This window comes from Thamnophis elegans, chromosome 3, assembly GCF_009769535.1.
Source record: "Thamnophis elegans isolate rThaEle1 chromosome 3, rThaEle1.pri, whole genome shotgun sequence".
Classification (NCBI taxonomy): domain Eukaryota; kingdom Metazoa; phylum Chordata; class Lepidosauria; order Squamata; family Colubridae; genus Thamnophis; species Thamnophis elegans.
The window spans coordinates 108,918,809-108,934,026 of record NC_045543.1 but is presented as its reverse complement, the minus strand read 5'-3'; the positions used below and the strand labels follow the sequence as shown (position 1 = coordinate 108,934,026).

The window sequence follows — 15,218 nt, the reverse complement described above, 5'->3', positions numbered from 1 at the left end:
ATTGTCCTCAAGGACATTTGCACAAAGAAATATCACAACAGTATGTCCTTTAAAAGCACAGATGATCATTTTGAGGCATTAATGGAGAGAACTGAGAGAAAACATTATTGCCTAGAAAAGGTATACAAATACCTTAATGGAAAGATTGCACTTGAAGATGAATGACTCAACTCACTCCATTAAAGCAGAACCAAGACTTGGCATTTTTATTTATCAGATCAGTCATGCTATTTGTTTGTTTGTTTGCCAAACATCTACAAGATAAGAAGTATAGGTATAAACCTGAACAAAGTAAGTACAGATAAATGGTGATAGTAAGACAGGGACGATAGGCACGCTGGTGCATTTATGCATGCCCCCTTTACGAATGTCTTAAGAATGGAGTGAGGTCCATGGTAGACAGTTTAAGGTTGAAGCTGTGTGGGTTTGAGCCTGTAATAATGAAGTCAGGTAGAGCATTCCAGACATTGATCACTCTGTTGCTGAAGTTGTATTTTATGCAATCGAGTTTGAAGCGGTTTATCTTGAGTTTGTATCAACTGTTTGCCCATGTATTATTGTGGTTAAAGCTGAAGTTGTTGACAGGCAAAATGTTATAGCAGACAATTTTGTGTACTATGCTTATATTGAACTGCAAGCGACACAATTCCAGATTGATCAAGCCCAAAATTTCAAGCCTGGTGACATAGGGAATTCTATTGTGAGGAGTGGAGTACTCTTCTCATGAAATATCTCTGAACCCACTCAATTGTGTTAATGTCCTATATACAGTGTAGATTCCAGACGGACAAGCTGTATTCAAGAATTATTGAATTATTTGGGTTCAGACACTTCCCAGGTTCTTCAGCATTTTTATGTGAGTGTGTAAAAGATGCACCTATATTAATATGACTATTAAGGCCCTTTATCAATAGTTTGTGAGGCAAAATAGATTGACTCAATCACTTTAATTCAAGAACTATGGCATACCAAACCCTCTTTGTGAACACTTGCTGTTCACCATTTGCCTCTTTCACAACAAAAGTAGCAGGATATCCAAATTGTAGATCTTCTATGAAAAAGGGTCACTTAAAAAGAATACTGTTATTGTATAGTTTGATGATGTCTCTAGATCACATTAAACTTAAATGATAGAATTTCTGTTGCTGTTGTTTTTTTAGGAAACAAGTTTTTGTCTAATTGTGTGTCCATAAAACCTTACATGATATATACATCCTTCCATGTACAGCAGAGATGATTAACTTTTTTACAGCTATATTTTTAAAAATTAGTTTCAGCAGTCAGAAATGTGGAACACTAAAGTCATGAAGTCAGATAAACGGATGGAGAAAGCTGAAAGGTGGATTTTTAAATTTTATTTTGATTGATTGCTTGACTGAATGCTTTGGCTTTCCTTAGGTTTCCATTAGAACACTATAGAATTGCTGCTTTAAGGTGATTCACTGTGGAATTTTGATGCTAGTTTCAGAAAATTAGTTAAGAAAAAATAATTTGGGGGCAAGGGCTATAAGTGGCAATCCCTCCAGCAGCCTCCTTCCTTTGAACAACATTTGTACTTTTTCCTGCATTTAAAATCAGCAACTAGTTCCTTTCTGACTACAGTGCTTTCCCCAACATGTGCACAGATGTGTAGACTTCAACTCTTCAAATTCCCAATATGGACATTCCTGAGAGTTGTGACAATTGAAAACCACACAGTTGAAGGACAAAGGGCAGAACTATGAATTCTACACTCCAATTCAGAACTACAACTTTTGTTAGTTATTCAGTTAAAGAAATACAAAGCTGAAGTATGTATCTCATATTTTGAGGTTCCCTCTCCCTAAAAACAACTATCTTATGTAATATTCTCAACCTTTGCCATTTTAAGATGTGTAGATTTCAACTCCCAGAATTCCCCAGCTGGCAATTCTGGCTGGGAAATCTGGGAGTCAAAATGCACACATTTTAAAACGGCTAAGGTTGAGAAACTTTGATCGACGGCAATATACTTTGCATATTGTATGTAGCTATTGATTTTCATTATTGTTGAAAAAAATATTATTTTAAAAGACTGCTCCTGGACATAAATAATGAAGCTTATTAGGTAATGGTAAGTATTTTGAAAAAAATGTAGAATTTAAGATGGCTCCTCTCTGTTTATTTTCTGATTCTTTGTGGTCCTTAATTGATCTCTTGAGTAACAACCGAATACAGGAAAAACTCTTGATTAGCACAGGGACTTGGATGCATCCTTGAATGAATCCTGCAAGAAAGCTCAATTTACCATGCTGAGAAAAGCTTTCCCTGGTTATGTGACTTTTTTTCTGCCATCCAGAACTTTCCTTAGAAGCATGTATGTTTGTATGTGTGTATCTCAGTATATGTATATATGTGCTCTTCTGTGTTCTCTGAAAAGAAAAACATATTAAAGAACTCAAATTAACTACACCAGCTTAGAGCAGTAAAATGGGAAACCCATTTAAAGATATTGACCCTAATGGTTTACTTTAAAATAGTTCCGTTGATTTCAGCAGGATAGCACTAAAGTTATTTGAGAAAATACATCAATTGAGAGGATCAGTTTGATGTAGTGTATATCACCAGGCTGAAAAATGGGAGACAACTAGTTCTAGCTCTTTACTTTTTTTTTTATCCTATGCCCTTAATTTATTTGGCATATCATTTTTTACAAATTTTCTGTCTTGGATAACATTACTGCCCCCAAAGAGAATGGTGTGATGAATATACCCACATGTATAGTATTCTTTCCCATGTTAAGAGTAAAGTGATGGATAAGAACATCAACAGACCTTTCAAGGGAAACTGCTAAAATTATGAATCATTTTCTGGCAGCAATCATAGACTAGATAAGGGTTAATAAATTGACACTTAAATTAAGCAAACAAAGGTGTTCCTAGTCAGGAAACATATGGAATCTGGAAGAGGATTTTGTTCTGCTTTGAATGGGATAATAGCCACCTTGAAGAACCAGATTCAAAATCTCAGAGTTCTTATCAATTCAACTATGTATCTGGAAGCCCAAGCAGTGTCTATAGCCAGCATTGGTCTGCTGCATGCAAGCTAGTGTTGCATCAACTTCTGATTCGAAAGGGATCAAAAGAGGCCACATTGACACATGTTGTTTTTCTTTGGACTACATTAACAAGACTTCATTTAAGCATTGGTCTTCATCAACAGTTGAAGTCTCTCAAGGACCATTGCACAACTGGGCAACCAACTCTGAGCTCTCCAGCACTCATTCCTCACAAGCCTTTTCTTAGGCCTTAGTTTGTGACTCTGAGGCAAAATCACCTTAAAGACTCGAGATAAACTCAGCCAATGGGCAAAGGCCTGTTAGTCTGATCAGAAAAGTAATTTGGCTCAATTAAGAAAGAGTGCCAAGAAACAATCTCATGTATCTGTGCTAGATGATGACCAAAATAGATTTCAAGAGCATTCAAATCTTCCTGTTCCTGTGATAGAAAATCTTCAAAATTAGTCCTTAGAACTTTTAGCATATCCCTCTGAATCACATTGGTCAGTTAATTCCTGGTCTTAACAAGCTTTGCTCAAAACTATCTTGAAGTAAAACAAAATCCTGCCTGCACTCAGTCAGATCTGAAAACTTTTCAGTGTATTATTATCACCCTTTGTCACAAAATCTTAAATTAGTAAACACCTAACATTGCTTCTTTCTGCAAGAACATTTTGAACTTGCACATTTGTCACTGGCTGAAAATGTGTTGCTGAGCATATTCTACCCTGTCCCACTTTGTAAGCTGTTGTAAGTGGCGAGTTGTGTTCAATGACCAATTCCAGACTTCCTTTCTTTCCAGAAAATAAACCAAACAGCCATCTCAGAAGCACCTTCCAGTCCTGTCAAAAAAAAAAACCACCTCCAGATTATTCAGTTGAAATAATGCTGAGCAAAAAGCCAAAATGTGTGCAATTAGTGCTGAAATTAAGGAAAAAGCCAACCTCATCTCAAAATAGTTTAGCTGCATTGGGTACCTGAATGTGTTGGATGGTATTGCACTGAAGCAAGAAGTTGCTAGGCTACATGGAACATCAGAAATGCAAGAACAATGTAGGGACCCATCCATATTTCTCCTGTATATCAATGCAATACAGTACAGTCTGATCCTAAAGTGATTTTGCATTTAAGTAATAAAAAACAATGAATATATACATTATTACTCTTATTATAATTGTTCTGCTTAGAGATAGCATTATAGATAGTCCTCATTTACCAATTGCCTCATACAGGGACTGTTTACAGTTACGATAGTGATGAAAAAGTAACTCCATGATCAATCCTCACATTCAGGACCTTTGCAGGTCTGTAAAGCAAAGGAGAGACGCAGTGGTTAGTGATTAAGACACTGAGCTTGATTATCAGAAGTTCAGCGGTTCAAATCCCTAGAGCCGAGTAAAGGAGTGAGCTCCTGTTACTTGTCCCAGCTTCTACCAACCTAGCAGTTTGAAAGGCCATAAAAAATGCAAGTAGAAAAATAGGCACCACTTTGGTGGGAAGGTAACAGCACTAAATGTGCTTTTGGCATTTAATCATGCCGGCCACATGACAATGGAGACGTCTTCAGACAGCACTGACTCCTTGGCTTAAAAACGGAGATGAGCACCACCCCTAGATCCGGAAACAACTAGCACGCATGTGCAGGGGAATCTTTACCTTTAAAATAAAGGAAAGGTGAAGCAAGATCGAAAGCACAGCTGCAGTTTCACTTAGCGATCATTTTGCTTAATGAACAAGTTACTGTCCTGCTAAATGAGGATTACTTGTATAACTTAATGCAGGTATCATGCAGCTTGAATGCCGCTATTTTGGTAGGTTCAGTAATGCATCTTCTGTGAAAGTGAGCATAGGAGGGAGCCTGCTCATTAAAATTGCCTTTGATTCTATATTTTGTAGATTCGAGTGACATGCCTAGAATCTGTAGCTCATGGCCATACAGCCATACAAACTTCAGGAGGCTTCAAGAAGAAATTTATCCTAGAATGCATCCTTCTGAAATCGGTAAGGTACCAAAGTGAGTTAAACTGTGGCAGCTGTCTGAAGAACTAAATATATTATCATGCAGTGATCTGATTCATTGACTGTGATCCATGGACATTTAACACAATAAGTGCCACAAAATTGTTGTTTTTAAATAAATCTACCAGCATGATGGGTTTATATTCTTTCAAAGGCAAAAATCCCACTCATCTCCTGGGCCTAATAATACATAATGCAATTCTATATTTGCCTGTGTAGAAGCAAATCCCACTGAGTTCAATGAGGTTTATTCCCAGGAATGTGAGTTTAAAACTGCCGTCATTTCTAATAAAGGTCATTTTTTTAACACATCCATCAGTTACAAATAATGAACTAAATATCAAGCAAAGACTGGAATGCATATGTTGAAGGATGCAGAGAATTATCAATTTATTAAACAAAACAACTGAGGGATAACCATCCCACATCATGATGTACAGCCTTTCTGCAATTCCAAGCTATCTGCTTATAGGAAAGATATTGGGACAGAAAGAGTTAAAGTAACAAAGAACTGCTTTATAGATAACCCAAGACAAACTAGGTTGAGAGAAAAGAATTATAGCAACAGGCCTCTAACGATCCCCTTAAAATTTTTAGAAAGATAGTCTTTTCACTGAAGCAAATAAGCTTTACAACATATCTTCTAACAAAAACAGTTAGGGTAACGTGAAAATGTGCACCAACCCAGAACTCAAATAAGCATGCTTTAGTCTTCCTAAACCAACAATATTAATCTTCCCTAGCTTTTTTTTTCTAGTTTTAGTCTGTTACTTTAATGGTCATCTCATTTTTAAGAATGAGTTGGTAATGAAGTTCTCATCACCAAAGAAGCTGTCTCATAAAAATGTATCCAGTTATAATTAATGTAACAATAACCTCCCACTCCAAAGTTGGAAGTTAGAGGTAGATAAGCAGTGTAATCTAAACGCTGTTTTGTCCCATAAAGAGAAGTAAGAAGAATGTTTTAATTGTGACTGTAATCAAAGATACTAGCTGGGACATCAAGGGACAGGCAGTGTTATTCACATCCTTAAGTGTAAGTTTTAGCACAGCAAGAGATGCTAATTTTTTAAAAATAATACCCACTGGGGATATCTGTTAACATATTGCAAAGCAAAGATCTGTAGTACTACCTGTAGTACTAGTTAGAAAAGTAATAAGGAAGAAAGAACAGATGATTTTTAAAACTTTGCTCATCTATTTAAGAACCTTCTTTGCTTAAATATGAGCCAGCAGTGTTTTGCAGCTGCCAAAAAAGCCAAGAGTTCTAGGCTGCATTAACAGAGGGATAGAATCAAGATCACCTGAAGTGTTAAAAGCACTTTATAATGCCTTGGTAAGGCCACACTTGGAATACAGCATCCAGTTTTAGTCACCACGATGTAAAAAAGATGTTGAGACTCTAGCAAGAAAGCAAGGAAGAGCAACAATAATTATTAGGGGGCTGGAGGCTAAAACATATGAGGAACGGTTGCAGGAACTGGGTATGTCTAGTTTAATGAAAAGAAGGACTAGGGGAGACATGATAGCAGTGTTCCAATATCTCAGAGGTTGCCGCAAAGAAGAGGGAGTCAAACTATTGTCCAAAGCACCTGAGGGCGGAACAAGAAGCAATGGATGGAAACTAATCAAGGAGAGAACCTAGAACTAAGGAGAAATTTCCTGACAATTAGAACAATAAAACAGTGGGACAACTTGCCTCTAGAAATTGTGAATGCTCCAACACTGAAAGTTTTTATGAAGAGATTAGACAACCATTTGTCTGCAATGTTATAAGGTTTCTTGGACTAGAAGACATCCAAGGTCCTTTCCAACTCTTGTTATTCTGTCCTGTTCTGCTTTGTAGTATGAAGTCCCAGCTAATATCTTTGATCGCAGTCATATTGAGGACTGCAATTTCCATCACTAAGCAATGCAATCATAAAGCATGATGTCACATGACTGCATCACTTAACAATGGTAGTACCAGCAATCCCAGTTGCCATGTAACCCCAGGACCTTGTGGATTGTTAAATGGGAAGAGGCAGGAATACCAGGTAATGTATGGGACATTGCATGGGGGTGCTTCAGGCAGGCACTACAGAATGCAAGCTGACAGAGGCCATGGGCTGGCCATGGGTGGATTGGTGGGGGCCATGGGTAGGCCCTACAAAGCACAGGCAGATTGACAAGGACTGTGGGTGGTTTGGCAGGGGAACCACCAGTGGGCACTAAAGAGTATGGGCTGGCTTGTAAGTGTCACAGTCAAGTGGGCATGCTGGAAGCGATGCCTGCTATGGGAAGGAGTGCGAATGGAGTGCAGGCAGATAAGGAGGTACGATGGAGTACAGTGTCTCTGGGATCTCATTCTCTACAATAGGCATCTTCCAGAAAAAAAGTAGCAGGAGAATCTATGGGAGTTACTTGCAACTTTCTTGCTTGTTTCCCCATTGATTTTGCTTGTGTGAAACTGACAAGGGGGACTGCAAATGGCGGTCATTAACCACAGGATGCTGCAACCTTCACAAGTTCCCAAATCACATCATGTGACAGTAGAAGTGGAGCAACTGCTGGAACTTCAAGGAGTGGTCATAAGTACGCTTGTTCAGAGCTGTCTTCACTTTGAAGGATTGCTGAATGAATGGTAGTAATGATAAAGGACTACCCGTGAAGAGCTTTATTCAAGCCAAGCAAAGGAACCTGTTCAATATATTTATAATAATTTCTACTACATTAGTAGACATTGTCCTTCCTGAGGACATGGGCCTTAAGGGCAGAATGGATTTACCTAGTAAGGAACACTCTTCAACTGCAGAAGAGGTCATCTGAAGTTGTACACCATGTGTACTGCACAGGGAAGCAATGCTAGAACATCCCATCCTAACATCCAAGACAGAGATCCCCTCAACATTAACAGTAAAACTGTGTAAAAGTAAAGGTTCCCCTTGCATATATGTGCTAGTTGTTCCCGACTCTAGGGGGCGGCGTTCATCTCTGTTTCAAAGCCAAAGAGCTAGCACTGTCTGAAGACGTCTCCGTGGTCATGTGGCTGGCATGACTAAACGCCAAAGGCGCACGGAATGCTGTTACCTTCCCACTAAAATGGTTCCTTTTTTTCTACTTGCATTTTTTATGTGTTTTCAAACTGCTAGGTTGGCAGAAGCTGGGACAAGTAACAGGAGCTCACTCCGTTACGTTGCGCTAGGGATTTGAACCGCAGACCTTTCTGATTAACAATTTCAGCATCTTAGCCACGGCGTCCCTCAATAAAGCTGTGACCAAGTTGTTAATCCACTTGCATTTTGTGTGTCTACCTCTTGAATCCCCTCCTGGTTGTAATGACCTAACATACCACAGGCAGTTCTGAAAATAAGGGAGAAGGCACACAAAGCGACAAGGCCTTCCCCAAAACAAAATGTCTGCAGAAAGCTTCCCAGGGAAAGCTCATCGACAGATTCCTCCATTTTTCACCTATCCACAAGGCTACAAACTTGACTTTCATGCTAACACCCTTTTCTCTTTTAAAGTCTCGTAATTCCTCTACTAGGCTACAGGCTGCAGAACTCACCGATTCCTATCCGAGTGCCGAGACAGGCAGAAAGGGGTTTACGGAACATTTTGCACGACAGCCCGCGCAAATGCCTGCCCTTAAGGCAGATTCATCGGGGACAAAAGCAGGAGCCAAGCGTCAGGTGCACGTAATTACTCATGAATTAACGTGCATCCTCCCTCATTATTGGTTAGCTGATGGGAGGGCGTGCCGGCAAAATCTCCGGTCTGCCTTCGCTTTGAAGGGGCGTTTTTTTCCCCCTCCGCACAAAAAAAAAGAAGCAAACCGAGCAATGTTCGCCTACGCCGCTAGGGGGTGCAGTGCCCCAATTTTGTTGTCCATTCCCAGCCTTTCCTTCTCCGAATTTCCCTTCCTACAGAAAATGTTAATTAAAAAAAAGCGAGCGGGCGGACCACCTCCACCTTGTTCGAAAGCGTGTGCGTGCGAGCACGCGCAGGGGAAGGGTGGATCACAAAGTAGCGCGGATCGTTTTCCATCGACTGAACCAGCAAATCAGGCGCGCGGCGTCAGAGCTTCTCCGGCTGGTGGCGAGGGGAGAGGCGAATCTGCAGCCACACTCGCAAAACAACTGCTGGCGGCGCAACGGGCATGCGCAGAGTCCCAGCGGCAGGCATGCCATGCAGAGAGGAGGCGACTGTAGCCTCTTGGTTTGAGATGCAGCGTTAGATGTATCTAACGGGTTATTAAAAGTCAAAATACTCCCCAGACCGCATCGACTTTGGTTCAGTGTGTGGCCGGCCATTGGGGTCTTTTTACACTCACGTTGTAGCTCACCAATAGATCCTAGGCAGACAATACATCCAAGTTTTTTGATCACAGTTAAGAATGGAGAAGGGTCCATCCATACCGATCAATTAATTAAGAAAACCCTGGAATAACTCTCTCTTTTTCCCCTCCAAAAAAACAGCGCAAACGGACGCCTCAAGACCTTATTTTCCAGGAAATTACATTAGGGGGCATCATAAAGCTAGATCTTGTTATGTGTCTTCATTGGGTACGGTAGTTACTTGCTTGGAAGTGAGGCCCCGTTAAATTTAATGGAGTGAACCTGTGTGGGAGTTAGGATTGGATCAGACAAGGCGAGATCCAACCACTGCTTAACATTTTCAAGTTCCATTGATTTCGGTCGGTGAATTAAGTATCGAGCACCCTTTGCAATTAGTTGGACGTACTTGACATTCAAGCGTAAAGTGCAGTGGCTTGACAACAGGCAAAAAATATCTCGCATAGACCTTTTGGTTCAGAAGGTCAGCCGCTTAATGTGTCCCAAGATAAACGCATACGTCCATACAGTATATAGTTTGAATTTCAGGGTCATCAGCGTTTACAGATAAGAAGATGCTCCTCAGATGCACTGACCGTCATCCAAGATTTCGCCTATAAGACACTGCTGGGAACCTCGCTTGTTAATTGATTTGATTTTAATGCATTGGCATGGACGATAGAAAAGCGGGGGTTTTGAGGGAAGGGTGTATGGCCAAGGTGAAAAGCCAGCAAGGGTAAGAAATGGGGCTTTAAGATCCCGTCTACCTCAGGATCAATGTTTATGCCCACTGTAAGGGTCCCGACTGAATGCTCCCAAACCTGCCAAACGTGTTAAAGACCAGCCTTGTGGATCGAGCTGGTTCCTTTCTGGTTTTGATGGAGGATAACGCTAGGAAAAGAAATCGCCTCTTTCCGTGGAACGGTCTACTTCTCGCGGGTGGGTAGAGAGACTGAGGAGAGAAAGCGAGAGGCACCAATCTTGGGCGCGCCATAGAGGCGTTCTTCTTTTCCCGAGGGACTCGTTTTGTTTGCTCATAGCAAACCGACGCCTCTGATCAGCCGCCTGCACTTGGGAACGCCTGGGGTGTCTGCGTGCAGAGCGAAAGCGGCGCATTCTTAGTCGTTCCGCGGACCGTCTCATTATGATCGAACCTTTGCAAACCCTGCTTTTGTTCCGCTTTCTGTTTACTCACACACTTGGCACACCAAGAGGACTGTCTACGGGGACTCCTACTGAGCCCAATGGGTGTAAATTTCAACTCAGGCGGAGAACCGAAACTTATTTAATGTCAAACTTTTCACCGCACTTAATGGGACTTGGGAATAGGCGCGCCTTGGCTTGGTGGTTGTCCCGCTTCAGACATTAAGCGTTAGACTTGCTGGGGGAAAAAACCACATCTAAGTAGTTCCCTTTTAGACCACGAAGCGAAGAAAGGGGACCATTTATTAAGCGGGAACAGGGAATATGTTATCGAAATGGGCAGCGACCCAGTCCAAATTGAGTCCTTTGAAGCTCAATTGGTTTTAATGAAGCATTTTAGTCTCTGCTTACTTTTTCCCAATTGCAATGAATGGAACAGGCAAGAGCTTTGTTTGGACTGGATCCTACCCTTATTGTATATAAGTTGTATTTTCAGAGTTGTCTTTAAAAAAAAAAAGACTCCCCTTTTTATTAACTATCACCAAAGGAACACATGTTTTCATTCTGTATTAAGAGAAGATGGCCGAAAACTGCCCAGTTCAATCGAATTAAATTAAATGGTGGCTCCTGTGAAGTAAATGCCTTCATCCTGGGCGAAACTTGGCGCGAAAGTGTTTGAAGACCAGTAGCCTGACGTCAACGAAGTTTAAAAGGGAGCTGGTTCCAAGGGGAATCGACACAGTGCCACATTTTAGTCACGCCTGTACGGCAGTAAATCCCATTAATTTCTCTGGCTATTAGTCCCACACAAGTGCAACTTTTGGTGTCAGCCCGATTCGGTGGCAAGCATGTACTTACGAAGGCATTGAGTCTTTCGCCTTATAGCAAAGAGTTTTCTGTGAAAACGAGAGATCCCAGCTGTATCCCTAGATAAAATTCTAGTTCTAGCCTGATGTAGTTAGAATGATGAGACACTTGCTTAAACCATGGTCACCTCAATTCAGTAATTTAAAAAAAACCTTTACACTGGGGAAAAAATTAAATATAGTTTGAGCGGGAAGGGGAAATTAAAGCCTCAAATAGTGTTTCTTATCTGTCTCCCCCCCTCCTCTTATCTTTTTAAAAATCATCTCTTGTAGGCAGCTGGTTAAATTGAGATAAAGGTATGAATATGTTTACCGAATGTTTAGTAAATAAAGTAGCCTTACCAAACGAATTGTTTAAAAAAATGTTTGATAAGTTTTTCCCCAAAATAATAGATCACGGATAACAAATCATACCGTTCGTTATTTGTACAGCAAGGAAAGGGGGTGTGTATCCTTGTATTTGTGCATTTGTATCTGCAGAAATCTGTAAACCCCCTTTCCCCATCATTGGGGAATTTGGGATTAATAACTAGCTTAATTGCTATTAGTAATAACACAATCCTAAACATTTCCTCGGAAAAAGCGTCTGAAAAGCCGGGCTTCAGGCTGAAGTTAATCATAGCGTCTCTCCGTCACTTTCGACTGAGTAAATAATTCCTACGGATCTTAGTGGAACTTTCGGTGAACTGGAGAAAATGTGAGCAACGCCACCGTGTTCGTAGTTCTCGCAAGTAAAACTCAGAGTTGTGCACCATGGTGGATCCAAGAGTTTAGGTGATATTAACTCATACAAAATGATGCCTGTGTGCCCGTTTCTCTGTCAAAAGGGTATGTATATATAAGTTTGAATTAATTGTGGAAAATGGAAGGCATTTAATTGAAGGCAAAGTAGGCGTATATTGTTATTTTCCAGTCAGAGCCATTTTCACGCCGATTGCATTTTTAATCCGAATCCAGACCTTCCTGAAACTCTTCCTTCAAACGGTCTGCTTTCACGACCTCGAAAAGTTTTTCTCTGGAGATCAGGCGACATTCTTGGGCAGCGCACCAAGACTGCACCCACCAACTCTCCTAGTCTTAGCGCATGGCCACCTGTTTTTGTTGTTTTTTTTGTCTGCCACGTTGCAAAGACTCCCCGAGATTTCGAGTTTCGCACTCGCTGATTCCAGCCGGTCAGGGAAGTTGCTGTCACCATCAGAAGTCCTGAAGTTCAGCGTCAAGACTGCGGCTAGCGCGCGCTGACATACTTGGGCGCATTTAGGGCGCCCCAACTTTTACTTACCGTCCTGCGATTGTTCAACAACCAGCTGCTTAACGGCCTTCGAAGCCTGTTAAGAACCGCCGCAATTTGAATCTGCTGTAAACGGGGGGAGGGAGGAAGAGAGACAGTATTTGGGACTCTCTTCTAGCGTCTCCGACTGGTCAAACGGTCGCTTCAAAAGGAGGAATTATCTGCCTTCAAGCAAATCCCACAACTTCTGCGGTTGTGCTACTGGGTAGCCAGAAGATAATAACGCTAAAGGACTTTATAAAAGTTGAAGGACCTGTGCCAAATTTGTTTCGGTCATGCAAAACACATTCTGAGAGCTCAGGAAATGAAAGCAATTTTTCCCTTCCCAATACTCTCTGGAATGCCTTCTACAAAGTTAGTTGGCTTAACTTGGGATGTGGAGATATAGGGGAAAATGACTGTAGGCAGACTACTTTGAACTCTGTTTCAGTTGATCAGACTTCAACAGGTTTCTAAAACAGTCGTCCCCAATGGACTGATTTCCAAATCCTATCACTCCCATCCAGCTTTGACATTTGTGATTCTACTTATCTGAAGGAAGAGGGTTTTGCCCTCCATGAATCTGCCTGGGGGGGGAGTCTCTTTTGGGGACTAGGGTGATTCCCCCTCCTCTCCATGTCCCTTTGTAATGGAGGAAGCTGTAGGGGAGCAGCGAGAGGCAGAGCTGATGTTTAGGGGGAGATGCCAAAAGGCAAGAGAAGAAGCAATGGATGGAAACTGATCAAGGAGAGAAGCGACCTGGAATTAAGGATAAACTTCCAGACAATGAAGACAATTAACCAGTGGAACACCTTGCCACCACAAGTTGTGGGTGCTCCAAAACTGGAGGTTTTCAAGAAGAGAATGGACAACCAATTTCATCTCAGGAGGTTTCCAAGAAAAAACTGGAACAGCCATCTATCTGAAATAGTATAGGTTCTCCTGCTTGAGTTGAGGGTTGGACTAGAAAACCTCCAAGGTCCCTTCCAATTCTGTTATGTTTGATTGATTGATTGATTGATTGATTAGGGGAAGTTAATTCATAAACTTATTTTGGATTAACTCAAATTGAACTCACTTCTACATATTCATTGATAGAGACAAGTTTGGTTTAGGAAAACATATGTTTCTATTACCTGGCTATTTTTTGCTTAGTTGGTTCACTATCAATTAGAAACAATGTCATAGCTTCCACCAATACCCACCTGTTTATGTCTTTCAGAAGTGGTTTTTATTGCAATATAATTAAATTGAAGGTGCCAGAATCAAGAAGCTAGATAGTAGATTTGTCTATACATGGCGAAAGAGGGCTGTGAAAATATTTACAGACCCCTCACAGCCTGGACATAAATTGTTTCAATTCCTACCGTCAAAACTACGCTATAGAGCACTACACACCAGAGCAACTAGACACAAGAAGAGTTTTTCCCCCGAACGCCATCACTCTGCTAAACAAACAATTCCCTCAACACTGTCAAACTATTTACTAAGTCTGCACTACTATTAATTTTCCTTGTTCCTATCACCCATCTCCTCCCACTTATGACTGTATGACTGTAACTTTGTTGCTTGAATCCTTACAATTTAGATTGATTGTTTCCTAATATGATTTGATTGCTTATTTGTACCCTATGACTATTATTAAATGTTGTACCTTATGATTCTTAATGAATGTATCTTTTCTTTTATGTACACTGAGAGCGTATGCACTAAGACAAATTCCTTATGTGTCCAACCACACTTGGCCAATAAAGAATTCTAGGCTATTCTGTAAATATTTATCGCCATGTACAAACCACCTGATTCAAAGCAGATAAGCAGACAAAAATCAAATAGTTTGTGAAAATTGAGTTGCCATAATTATATCCAAAATTCATTTGATTGTGAAACCCCAATCAGTGGGACTGAGGCATCTGATCACTGAAATCCCAGTAAAGTCTATTATGGTCCTATAACTTAGGCACAGAGTAGTCTCCAGCAGAGGTGCCATGAATTGATGGAAACTATTTCCTACATCCCGAATATCATATCTTATATTGAAAACAGATTCAATTCAGTAAAGGCAACCTTATCTCCTATTATTTGAAGTGGGGGGGCAAAGAAGCAATTTGTTAAAAATAAAAGCTGTATTTTATGGAGCAATTTTTGAAAGAAAGAGTTTTCCTGAAATTGTAGAATCATAGAATAAGTGTTTGAAGGCACTTGGAAATCTTCTAGTTCAATTCCCTGTTCGAGCAGAAGACACTATACCGTTCTGGACAAACTTTTAGTGGCAAGCCATTCCAAAGATTAATTGTTCTTATTATCAAGAATTATTTTCTTGAGACTTTTGGCTGATGTTGCGGCGAGATTGGATGTGAGGAGTGGGTCTCTCTGCTCCAGTGGTGGATTTCAAAAATTTTTTGAACCTACTCTGTGGGTGTGGCCTCCTTTGTGGAGTGGCTTGCCGGCCATGTGACCTGGTGGGAGTGGCTTGCTGGCCATGTGTTCTCTCTCTCTCTCTCTCTCTCTCTCTCTCTCTCCCTCCCTCCCTCCCTTCCTTTTGTCTCTCTGTCCCTTTTTTCTTTTTTTTCTTTCATCTCTCATTTTTT

At 40.8% G+C, this 15,218-nt stretch overlaps 1 long non-coding RNA gene across 1 annotated transcript; it reads right to left on the bottom strand.

Moving 5' to 3' along the window:
* Positions 1-3,368: 3,368 nt before the first annotated feature.
* LOC116505456 lies at positions 3,369-8,672 on the bottom strand. The gene is made up of 3 exons (XR_004254943.1): positions 8,583-8,672; positions 4,233-4,322; positions 3,369-3,858 (listed from the first exon to the last, which is right to left on the bottom strand). It is a non-coding gene; the product is annotated as an uncharacterized LOC116505456 (long non-coding RNA).
* Between the last annotated feature and the right edge of the window lie 6,546 nt (positions 8,673-15,218).